This window comes from Mandrillus leucophaeus, unplaced genomic scaffold (assembly GCF_000951045.1).
Source record: "Mandrillus leucophaeus isolate KB7577 unplaced genomic scaffold, Mleu.le_1.0 Scaffold1498, whole genome shotgun sequence".
Classification (NCBI taxonomy): Eukaryota; Metazoa; Chordata; class Mammalia; order Primates; family Cercopithecidae; genus Mandrillus; species Mandrillus leucophaeus.
In genome coordinates this window covers 16428-29401 of record NW_012101474.1, presented here as the reverse complement: position 1 = coordinate 29401, position 12974 = coordinate 16428, and positions in this window count along the sequence as shown.

The window sequence follows — 12974 nt, the reverse complement described above, 5'->3', positions numbered from 1 at the left end:
GATTCTCCTGTCTCAGCCTCTCGAGTAGCTGGGATTACAGGCATGTGCCACCACAACTGGCTAATTTTTGTATCTTTAGTAGAGACGGGGTTTCACCATGTTGGCCAGCCTGGTCTCAGACTCCTGGCCTCAAGTGATCTGCCCACCTGAGCCTTCCAAAATGCTGGGATTACAGGCATGAGCCACCACGCCTGGCCAAAAATTATTAATTTTTAAAGAAGAGATAAAACTTAGTTGACAGTAACAACATAAGTAAGATGATAATTACAATGTGTTTACATTTCTTTTCATGATTTAAATGAGCACAGAAGTATGGAATGACTTCAGATTTATTTTGTGTGAATTATAAAGGTAACAATAAGGAATAGAAATAAAGCCTACAGCTTTCATACTGACAGAAAGGGAAAAGAGTTAATATAGAAAACTTTATCAATGCAGCAGAATAAATGGAAGGAAAAAAGGAAGCAAAGAAAAGGAATGGCAAATAGAAAGTGCAAAATAAAATGGTAGAAATTGTTTCAAGCACATCAGTAATTACAATAAATGTAAATGGAATAAGTTCATTGATAAAGAGGTAGAGATTATCAGATTAAAGTTTTTAAAATTCTGGGGCATATTGTCAAAGCCACATAGCAAAATTATAGTAAAGGTAGAGAAAAAGATAAACAATATCATATAAATACTAACAAGAATAATGCTGAGATTATACTACTTAAGTCAGACAAAATAGAGTTTAATGTAAAAAAAAGTAATAGCAACAAAGGGGTGGTATAGAACATTTAAAGAAATGATTTTCTAAAAATGTATAGTAGTAAACTTATATGACCTTACCAATGTAACCTCAAAATATAGAAAGCAAAACTGACTAAATTACTAGAAAAAAATGGGAAAAAAATTGTTATAATGGAAAATTTTAACTGATCTTTTAAAAATGTTATATAAAATTGACAAAAATATTTAGAATTTAAATTTAAACAAAAACATTAAACACTTTAAAATCTATATAAAATGCTGTATCCATTAAATAAAGAATACACATTATTTTCAGATACATGTGGAACACTTAAAAAGTGATCATATGTTAGATCACAATATTTTCAAAGAGATAAAATAATAATGTCCACATTCTCTGTTCCCATGGCAATTAAATTGAATGTCAAACTTCCAAAAGTTTGGAAACTAAAAAATGCACTCTAAACAACAGATGGGTTAGAAAGGAAATCATAATGAAACAGAAAATATTTTGAACTGAAGAGCATTCGAATTATTACATATCAAAAAAGTATACAGCTAAAGTGATACTTTGAGGTAAGTATAACCCCCACTACCCACCACATACACACACTCCACCTACCCAGTTCCCTTCCCTGGAAATTGCTTATGTTTCCAGTTTCTTTTGTATTCATCCACAGATATTCAAATCGTATGTAAGCATATATGTATAGGCTTAGTAATGTGCAAAACAATGTGTGTAGTATGCTACCACTGGTATAAAAATGTTATAAGAAACATGTACAAGTTTCAGTTAATACATTTTGAAGATTTTCTTTTTTATGACTGCATTATATTAATTGTGCAACCTGTGAATGACTTGCATTAAAATCAGAAACAAGACAAGGATGCCCACTCTCAGGCAACTATTCAGTACTGGAGTATCTGTCTAAGGCAAAGCTGGAAAATAAATAAGCAGCATAATAATTGGAAGAGAAGAGGTGGGACTTTTTATATGCAGGCAATACAATTATCTGTGTAGAAATCCCTCCTCCCAAACCCCAAGAATATCCACTGTCAAATTATTCAAATGAATACGTGAGTTAAACAAAATTGCTGGCTGCAAAATCAACATTTTAAAAATGGTTAAGTTTTTATATGCTCTAAATTCAGAATTTTAATTGAAAAATATCTAATCACAGCGTTAGGTGTCACATCCTCCAATCATCCTGAAAAACAAGAAAAGAACATGGTGCCTGCAAGCTAAAGCTTGAAAAATCCCAATAAAGGTGTTCTCTCTCTCTTTTTTTTTTAAAAAAAAAATCAGATTGCTTCATATTTGTCTGTGTCTGAGCCAGCGATTGTGGTGCAGAAAGAGATGAGATCTGTGATTAATAGTCGTTGGTAAAGCAGATGAATGAGGCAAGGAAGGGAAAATTATCTCCAAAGAGGTGGGGATCTACACATCTGTCTCCCCAGTAAACAGCTCATTAAGGGCAAAGACAATGTTGAATTGTCTCTTCAGCACCTAGGCTTAGCACTGTGTCTTACATGTGATAAAGTCTCAATAAGTAATCAGTGAATGAGTGAGTGCATGTAAGCCAGGACCAACAAGCCTGGATCAGCCTCTCCTTTTGCAAGACTACCCAGAACCCCCACAGCTGGGGATAGAGACTCTTCACCAAGCCCCAGCTGAGTGAGTGGGAAATGAGGGAAGTAGCTTTTGGTTGAGATTGATGGGATCACTTAGAGGACAAATGTGACTACCATCCAAGGCACTGATGCAGGACCCTTGAAAGGAAGTGCTCACATTGAACTTGACTGTGCCCAACATGGTTAGTGGTTTCCAGAAGTGTAGGGTCTTCCGTGCATTGGGAAATGAGGACAGCTTCTCATTTTGCCCAGAATTTTATGGGACTGGTTCCCTTTTATTTCGTGACCTAAGAGAAGTAAGTGATCCTGTCTTATTTTCTTTTTTTGAGACACGGTCTTGGTCTGTTACCCAAGCTAGACGACAGTGGCATGATCATATCTCACTGCAGTCTCCAATTCCTGGGCTCAAGAGATCCTCCAACCTCAGCCTCCTGAGTAGCTGGGACTAGGTAAGATCCACTATATCTAGCTAATTTAAATATATGTGTGTGTGTATGTGTGCGGGTGTGTTTGTGTGTATGTATATGTACGTGTGTATTAATATGTATATGTATATATACACACACATATATGTATTTGTAGAGATGGGATTAACATAGTTAATGTTGCCCAGGCTGGTCTCAAACTCTGACCTCAAGTGATCCTCCCACCTCAGCTTTCCAAAGTTCTGGGATTACAGGCATGAGCCACCATGCCCAACTGATCTTGCCTTTTAAGTACAGACAGAACCTTCAATGCTGCTCTCTTCAGCCTCAATACCACCGCTAGTTAAACACAAAATGAGACAGTGAGAGGAAATTGACATTTGAATATACCCAGAGATTGATCGAAATCTTTCAGGAGCAAGGACTCCTTCTGTGTCTTTGCCCAAGCCATGCCTTTTGCTGTAACACTACATTGTCTCCTCCCAAGGCCCAAGTTTTGTTTGCCCTTTGAGGCTCAACTCATATCACACTTCCCTGGGGAAGTCTTCCATGACTATTCTCCTTAGAGGGCATTTCTCTGGACACTGAACTCCTGTAGCACCATCACCAATATCTAATTCTCTTTTCTGTGCCACATTTTCTCCTCTTGGAGACTTTTCTTCCTCCCAACACTTTGGAAATCTGATGGATTGTCAATCAAGGGGAACTGTCTTCCCATCATCTGAGGAGCCGTAAAACTCAGGCTGGTCAACCTGAGTACGCCATTCACCTGGACACAGTGATGGGTCCAAGAGTGGGCAAAGGAACAAAATGGACTCTGGGCAAAGGAGGCTTTCTCTCCTTCTGAAGGACCATGGCTGGAGCCGATGAGCATCAGGTTTTCTGCAACAAGGAAAAAGTGTCAAGAAGTGAGGGCACACCGAGGAAAGCGAAACTGAGAGATGGGCAGAGAATATCCTGATTATATCACAAGAGTGCCCTGGATTGAGCTGTGCCTGAAGCCAGACTACTCTACTACTTGAGCCACCTCCTTTCCCTTTGTCTTGAAGTGCTCTGAACTTGAGTTCCCTCAAACCAAGAGTCTTGACCAATTAATTCTCCCTCTTATTATTAGGACCATTTATTTGGCACATAAAATTATTGCAACCCAGTGCAGCTGGTTCAATGTCTCACTTTTTTACAGAAAGACTTGACTAAACTCTGCTGTATATCAGGGCCATCAGGCCAGACTCTTGGTTTCTTTCTGTATCAGCCCTTGTTTCTTCATTTTGTAAAAAATTGTTTTTCAACCTTTCTTTTTGCACACTTTTTTCTCTCCATATGGTCTATCATGCTTTGGTGTCAAAATAATTTAGAGGCACATCAAATTGCTTACGATAGCTTATGCAGAATTTCCACTGCTCTCTGGCTCAGTCTGAGCCTCCCCCTCTGGGGTGGGTGTGGGTGTGGGTGTGTGTGTGTGTGTGTGTGTGTGTGTGTGTGTGTGGGTGTGTATGCTGTCTCCTTCCCTCACTCACTGCTCCATTTAGGAAACAGGTGTGCACAACCTCACAACCCCATTCTCCAAATGCCTCCTTCTCAGGTCAACACCTCACTTGAAGATAGCCTTTGCAGAATCAGGTGCTTGGTTGAGAAAGGATCCCTCCCCTAAGGCCTCCGGGGGCCCCCAGATTTAGGACGCCCCTGGGTGTTCTCTGGTGCAGTCTGTCATCTGTGTTCAAGAAGCCAGAGAGCAGGGATCTGGCTAATTCTCCTGTCACCATCTCAGGCTCTACCTTAACTTAACCACCCTTTTATCATGTACTTGCTCTAGAGCCCACAATGGCTCCCTAGTGTTACCCACATCTAAACCAACCTCGTGCCAGAACCTGCCCTGCTTAGGCTAACTTCCTTCCCGCACATTCTCTCTCCATCCCCCAGATTGGTGGGCTGACCCTCTCCCTGCTTCAGAAAAAAATATCCAGCTCATTCTCCCCTCAAGGCTTTTGCTGTTTGTGCTCTTCCTGTCTGGAATACCCTTCTCTCTTCTTTCTCCCGCCTCCAAATCTTACACAGCCCACTTCAAGTCCCTCCTGTTCCGTGCAGCCATCTCTGATTTTTCTAGTTCATGATTTGCACCTTTTCTGAATTGCTCCACAGTTAGGGCCATACAGCTTGTTATTTAGCTGTTGCACACTTTGGTATTCGAATCTATCTTGCCTCCTTACTGAAATATGTGTTTCTTGAATTTAAGGACCATTTCTTAAGCACGTTTTATTCCCCTCACTCCATCTCAGCATCAAGCATGGACACAGTTGCTCGCACATGGTAGATCATTGGTGGCATAGGCATCGTCCTGAGAATTTGTTTTAGAAATACAGATTCCCTGGATTATCCCCTGGAGAGTCTGACTTTTAATAGGTTTGGGGTAAGATGCTTGGATCTGTGCTTTTAAAAGCCCCATGAGGTAAGGCATTGCTGAAACAAGTTTGGAAAACAGCTTGGGTGAATATATTGTCGAACCTCAAATCAAGATACTCATCTGACAAGCTCAAGTATTTTTATGAGAAAAAGCCACAGGATATTTTAAATGTGTAGGGACTTGGAAATCCCAGGCTGTATGGTTCTCCTGCACTTGGTGATGGGGTTCCATTTTGGAGGTCATATGGTGTGATGGCTAAGAGCATGGGCTTGGAGTCTGACAAGGGTTTGAGTCCTGGTTCACTCCGTGGGACTTTGAACAATATAACCTCTCTGAACCTTCGCTTCCTCCTCTCTTAAATAGAAGTAAAAATAGAAGCCACTTTCCAGGATTAGTGTGAGAATTAAACAAGGTCCCATATGTAAAGCACTCAGCTCCATGCCTGGCACAGAGTACATATTTGTAACAAGTACTAGTAGGTGTTAAATTATTGAAGCTGGAAAATCTGCCAGCTTGTAGGAAGTTTTCGATCCAGGAAACTCTATGTTGGTGAGGCACACTCTCCTTTGCTTTTGAGAGGGAGCACTTGGGAAGACCTCTTAGTCCTAATGCAAGTGCTTACCCACCACTGGGGAGGAGGAGCCCAAAGACATGAAGCAGCTGAAACGCAGACTGATAAGTTAAGTGCTCTATTTATTATGCAAATTGGGAGTGCTCCCAGCACTATCTCCTTGCTGAGTTAGAGAACGTTTTCCTTCCTCAATCTGTATTTAAACAGCACCACAACTGGAAATCATTGTTTCTTGAAGTATGTGTGCCCTTTCCCTTTCTTTGCCCACAGGAGATTGAGGGGACATCCGTAGCAGAGGGACAGAGAGCCTGGACTTTTCACTCCTAATGTCAGAGGAAAGACTATGACCAGGACCTAACCTGGGCCGGGATGGTGTGACCACCAGATGATGTCATTTAAGACCAGCAAACCCAGGCTTTAGAAATGCGTTAGCTGTGTCTTATAGGAGGCAGGGGGACAAGCCCAGCAGGTGGAATGGGGCTTTGCATGCAAGCAATAGATCAGTGGATCAATGAATCAACGGGCCAGTGAATTGCTTGCCAAATGGGTTTCTCCTACAGGCCATGAATACTCCCATGGGTCAAGAAAAGAACAGGGTCTTAGTTTGGGCAGAGGAAAGCTTTCCTCCCCTCTTCGGGACCAACAGGCACTTGGATCTGTACTATGAGGGGACAAGAAGCTGGGAAAGTGTCATTCTGAGGGAGGTTCATGGCCTCTGATACCATTTTTGGGACACGGGTTCAATCGTTCTGTGTCACATGGCGTTCTGCCAGGGAGGTGGGAACTCTCCGCTCAAGCAGTAGGTGAAAAGCCCTCTCTTGTTTAAGCTTCAGTTTCCATAATTTTTGACAGGATCTCACGGGAAGAATTTAGTGGCAGAAATAACTCAGCAGAGATCATCCCTTCCTGGGGTGGGAGTCTTAGTGGCAGTTAACATCAGAAAAGCTAATGGGGTAACCCAAGAAATCTTCCTGGAGGAGGAGATGTTGGCTGAATCATCAATCGGCTCATATCACTGAGCCAAATACTTGTCATTGGCTTTGGGGGGTCAACGTAGGCCCCACAGCCCCCCTCATCATCCTCAGAATTGGCACTCCCCAATGCCTCACAGGGATGATTTCAGGGTTCAGAAATTGTGACTCCCAACCCCCTTGGGTAAACTTCCCTTCCATCATGCAGGGCCATCTCCCTGGTCTTGGCTTGTCCTGTGACCACACCGCATTATCCTTCCACATGCCCTGACACACGCTTCGAAATGCCAGAGTTCTCATGAATCCGGCCTGCCAGGAGCGAGGTTTGCCAAAGCCATGTCCCAGCCAAGCGGGTGGCCTGCAGAGTGAGCCATAGGACTGCACTCAGTCCAGTTCCAAGCTGGAAGGTGAGGGCAGCCTCCCAACTATTTCTTCCAACCTCAGAAACGATTTAGTGCTGGCAGTTCACACGAGGTCCCCCTGACATCTCCAGTCAGGAATGTAACTTGCTGTGGATTCTGAGGCAAAGAGGCAAAGAGAAGACCATTAGGAAGGAGGGAAGTCATTAGCAGACGGGATGACCAGCATGCACGAGGGACCCATCTGCCTTTCCCCGAGGTGCCCAAGAGCTTGTGTGTGGGTCAACTTGAGCCTTCCAGGATTCTTTGACCACTTGAGACCCAGAAGATCAAAGGTCTGGTAGCCACAACCCTCTTTGAATCCATAAATCCTTGCCTCTCACAAATAAAGGGAAGAAAAGGTGTCAGGAGGCAAAGTTGTAGCTAGCAGTTTTGCCAACATGCATGGATTGCAAACATTATTTAGTAAAAGGGTTCAAGGATGGAACAGAGGAGGAGTCAGGAACTCCATTCTTGACCACCTCAAAGCACCCTTGACCTCAGGGGAACTCCTGCTGCCGACTCCCTGCCCTTGACCTTCAGTCCTGCTCCATACATTTTTGTATCCTCTAACATGCCTCTGATGTGGTCTGGCTGACAATTTCTGCTGGCTGCTACCCCCCAAACCAGGGCTGGCTTGGCTCAATACACAGAGGGCACTCTGGGTTCTAGAACATGTATTGGCTTGATACATAGTCATCCCACTGGTGGGTAGAGGGTACTCGAGCAGTGCTTCTCAAACTTTCATGTGCCTAGATTTATCTGGGGCTCCTGTTGAAGTGCAGATTCTGATTGAGTAATTTTGGGCAAGCCCAAGATTCTGCCCTTCTAGGAAAGCCACAGTTGAGGTTAATACTTCCAGTCCATGACTACACTTGGAAAAAGAAAGTGCTAGAAGGCTCAGCAGCTACTACTGTGAGATCAGGGCTTGCAATTCTTGTACAGAGGTCCAAATAGCACACTCATAAAAAGACCAGCTGACTCCCTGCCCTCATAGCTGCAGCCACTTAGCCCCCACTAGCAGGCCCAACTCTTCCCCAAACTCAGGTACCCAACATCTTGAGAGATACAAAGGAACTGTGGGGGTCGCTATTTCCCTCTATCCACTTCACCCTCCTCTTCTCAGTGTTAGATTCTCCTTTGCAACCTCCCAGCTTCCTGGGTTGACCAACCTCTCTGCTTCACCCTCCAGTGCCAGGCCACAACCTGCCTGCTCTTGCTATGGAATGAATGTGCATCCCCCAAAGTCATATATTGAAGCTCTAATCCCCAGTGACTATGATGATGCTAAAAGGTGGGGTATTTGTGAGGTAATTAGGTTTAGATGAAGTCACAAGGGTGGAACCCCTGTTCTGAAATTAGTGCCCTTATAAGAAAAGAAGGAGACCTTTTCTCTCTGACATGTGAGGACACAGCAAGAAGGTGGCCATCTGCAAGCCAGAAAGAGTCCTTACCAGATCATTGAATCAGCCGGCACCTTGATCTTGGACTTCCCAGCCTCCAGAATTCTGAGAAACTAATGTTCGTTGTTTAAGCCACACAGTCTATGGTATTCTGTTATAGCAGGCTGAGCTGACTAGGATACTTGGAGTGTAGGATACTTGGAGTGTAGGATACTTGGAGTGTATCCTAGTCACTCCATACTTGGACCAGGCGGTCCCTTCATGGGCAGCACTAATGAATGAACACAGAGTTCTCCTCATTCCTCTAAGACCACCAGTGCCTCCTTTTCTGGGCCCCAGCTGGAAAGAGCAATCTCTGCCTTTTCCATGCTGCTACTATTACTTGGAACATATAACCATAATGTTAGTCACAGTGTGATTGTGATTCTGCATCTACATAATTGTCACTTCTTCTATCCTTGAGGGAGGACATAATAATGCAGAGCTGAGCACATAATGTATATTCATCGAATCAATGATGCTGTTATTCGTGGTCCCTCTTCCTTGGGAGGCCCCTCCCTCATATCCTTGGAGACAGTCACTATGTCTATCCCGTAGGGGACATTTCTAGTTTAATAGCTCCGGTTTCTCCAACCCCAACCAACTTCTCTATTTAGAAGTATCTAAGATGCTAATTCTCAAGTTTGGCTGCTTGTTAAAATTAACAGGGGAGTTTTAAAAATACTGAGTCTAACCCTTAGAGATTCTGATTTATTTGGTTTGGAGTGTGACCTGGCCATCGGGATTTTTTTTAAAAAACCCAATGCTGCTAATGTGCAGCTGGGTTTTAGAGCCACTTGGAGTCAGGAATTTTAGGTTCCCACCCAGCACTTTAGTCTCCAGACAGCACGCTGTCCGGCCTGTTCTAATTGTAGGTTCCCCAGTGCAAGTGAACAAGCTCTTACCTTGATCTTGACACTAGTTCTTTCTATGAAGAGAGGGCACAGGGCTACACTAGTAAGGGACCAGAGGCTGGCATGAGACAGATCCATCATTTAAATAGGCATGACTCGAAGCAATTGTCTGCACTTCTCTAAGCCTTCATTTCTTAACCAATAAAACGGGATCATGTGTAGTCAATTTCCACTGGATAACAGATCACCCCAAAACCTAGAGGCTGCGTTAGTCCATTTTCATGCTGCTGATAAAGACATACCCAAGACTGGACACTTTACAAAAGAAAGAGATTTAATTGGACTTACACTTCCACGTCACTGGGGAAGCCTCATAATCATGGTGGAAGGCAAGGAAGAGCAAGTTATGTCTTACATGGGTGGCAGCAGGCAAAGAGAGCTTGTACAGGAAAACTCCCCCTTATAATAACCATCAGCTCTCATGAGACTTATTTGCTATCATAAGAACAGCACAGGAAAGACCTGCCCCCATGATTCAATTACCTCTCACTGGGTGCCTCCCACAACACGTGGGAATTCAAGATGAGATTTGGGTGGGGACACAGCCAAACCATATCAGTGGCTAAAAGCACAAACATTTATTCTTTCACACAATTCTGTGGGATGGATGGGCAGTTCTGGTCTGGATGGACTCACCTGGAGCTAGATGGTCTAGGAGGGCCTCCTGCAGATGTCTGGTTATTGGCTTGACATCAGCTGGGGTGACACAGATGGCTTGGCTGGTATCTGTGTCTCTCATCATCAGGCAGGCCATCTCAAGCTTGTTCACATTGTGGTCACCAGGTTCTGAGGGAGTGAGTCTCAAGATACTTTTCAAGCCTGTTTGCTAATGTCCCATTGGCCAAAGCTAGCATAGGGACCAGGGGGAAACTTCCCTTTCACTCTCCTGAGGTCTGCTGAAAATCAACTGACAAAAAAGGCAGATTAATAGGAGAAAAGACATACAAAATTTATTTTATGTACATAGCATGAGGGAATTGCCAGAGAATATTACTCAGTATCTCCATGTGGTCCAGATGCTTATATAACTTTCTCCATAGCAAAGAGGGGAGATGGGAAATGTTGATAATTCTTTTGAGGAGCAGTAAATGATTATTAGGGAGAATGAATGGACCCAGGAGACTGAAATTCAATTGTAAATTATTCTCTTTGGAATCTGAGCAAACCTGAGAGACAGATATTATCTTATAAAAAGGTCTAACAAGTTGTGGTTACATTACTCAGTCTTTGTTTCTAGGATAGACAATGAGATTTCAGGGATGGCACAGGAAGCAATTGTTCCAATTGGTGGGTCAAGTCTTCATGCAGCTAAGGGAAAAGCCTCTTCCAGCATCTGCTGGTCTCCAATGGCCTTGAATGTGAAATATTCATCGTACCAGGGTGCCATATTTTGGGGTAAAATTTCTCTCGGCGTCTTCATTTATCAAGGCCAGCCCAGAGCCATGTTTGTTGCAGATGTTTCCCTGCAAGTCATGCCATTAATTCATTGATTCCTCCTAGAGATTGATTCATTCATTCATGTATCCGTCATAGCGATGCTGAGTGTCTGCTACATGCCAGGCATTGTACCAGGTGCTATGAATTTCGAAACAAGTGAAAATAGACCCTTACTCCCAGGAGTTTTATCATCCACTGGGAGGGGCATGTAGGTAAATAGAACCCAGAAGTCAACTTGAACTTCAGATTGGTATTTGCATGTGTTTTCTCTGCTTTCGCCTGTTTCAACTTGTACACAGAAATCCTTCTCTTTAGAGTTCCGCATCAGACAAATGTGTTTGTAAGCAATACAGACTTTATGGGCAGCTTCACAGGGGAAACAAAAAACGGGTAATATGGTACCCATCACATCAATGGGCCATCGGCTCAAACAACCCGTCAGATGTTTGTGTTCTTCCAAAGTTAAGGTGTCCGAACTCTCCCTTGGAGGAGCCCCATCTTCAATGGTTCCCTCTCTCCCCTTCCCAGAACCTCCTTCAGAAGTACACCCCTCTCCTCTCTGTTAGGCAAAGCGAAGCAGCTCTCTCCCGGCTCCCCCACATCAAAATATTTCTTCTCCAATGTACAAAATTAGATCCACCCTGCTTAGAAGTCAGCGTTGGAACCATCTTGTGCTGTTCAGCCAGGCACTTTGGGATCTTATCTCTTGCCTCCTGTCATCCAGAACAATTTCTTAAATTGTTTATTCCAGTGTTCTCCCCAAGAAGAGGTTTCTGAGTAAACATTTTCTTCATCTTCTTCCATCTACATCTATGTCTAAAATCAAGCATGTTGAATTTTGTGCAACAGGAAAGAGTAATTTTTTTTTTTTGGAGACAGGGTCTTAATCTGTTGCGCAGGCTGGAATGCAGTGACAAAAATGAACTCTGGTCGTCCTCACTGCTTATTATATGCCAATTATAATGCCTTAGCAAGCAAAAGACACTCCCACGAGTGTCATGACAGTTTACAAATGCCATGGCAACATCAGGAAGTTACCCTATATGGTCTAAAAAGGAGATGAACACTCAGTTCCAGGGCTTGCCCACTCCTTTCCCAGAAAACTCATGAATAATCCACCCCTTGTTTAGTATATGATGAAGAAATAATCATAAGTATACTCAATCAAGCAGCCCACACCACTGCTCTGCCTATGGAATGGCCATTATTTGTTTGCTTTCTTAATAAATGTGCTTTCACTTTACTCTATGGATTCGCCCCAAATTCTTTCTTCCTTTCTTTCTTTTTCTTTTTTTTTTTGAGATGAAGTGTTGCTCTGTCGCCCAGGCTGGAGTGCAGTGTCGTGATCTCGGATCACTGCAACCTCCGCCTCCCAGGTTCAAGCAATTCTCCCTGCCTTAGCCTCCCAAGTAGCTGGGATTACAGGCACCCACTGCCACTCCTGGCTAATGTTTGTATTTTTAGTAGAGACAGGGTTTAGTCCTGTTGGCCAGGCTGGTCTCGAACTCCTGGACTGAAGTTATCCACCCACCTTGGCCTCCCAAAGTGCTGGGATTACAGGCATGAGCCACTGCGCCCAGCCCCCAAATCTGTTCAAGAACCCTCTGTTGGGGTCTGGATTGGGACCTCTTCTGGTAACATTACCATAAGTGCCTTTTCTAGTTAGCTAACAGAGGAGAAAACAGACCAAGTCTTCACCTATTCACGGCACATAGAACAAGAAAGAAAACACAGTGGCCCTACGGTTTCCATTGTTTCCCCCAAATGTCTGTATGTCATTTGTTACCTTGGTTTTGTTTGGCAGGGATGTGTTGTTGTTGCCTTTCACATGCTTTGGATCTAGACTAATCTTGGCACTCAGATGTCCCTTTGGCCTCACAGAATAGGATGCCTGGAATCAGAACAAGCCATGGAGTGCAAAGAAACTCCTCAGTCATGACTACATTATTTTGTTCTTCATATCAAAAGCAAGCTAGGTGAGAGAATTCATTCATCTTTTATCACACTGTAAGGGATAGAGGCAATTTTTCTCCCAGGATTCAGGACTAAAG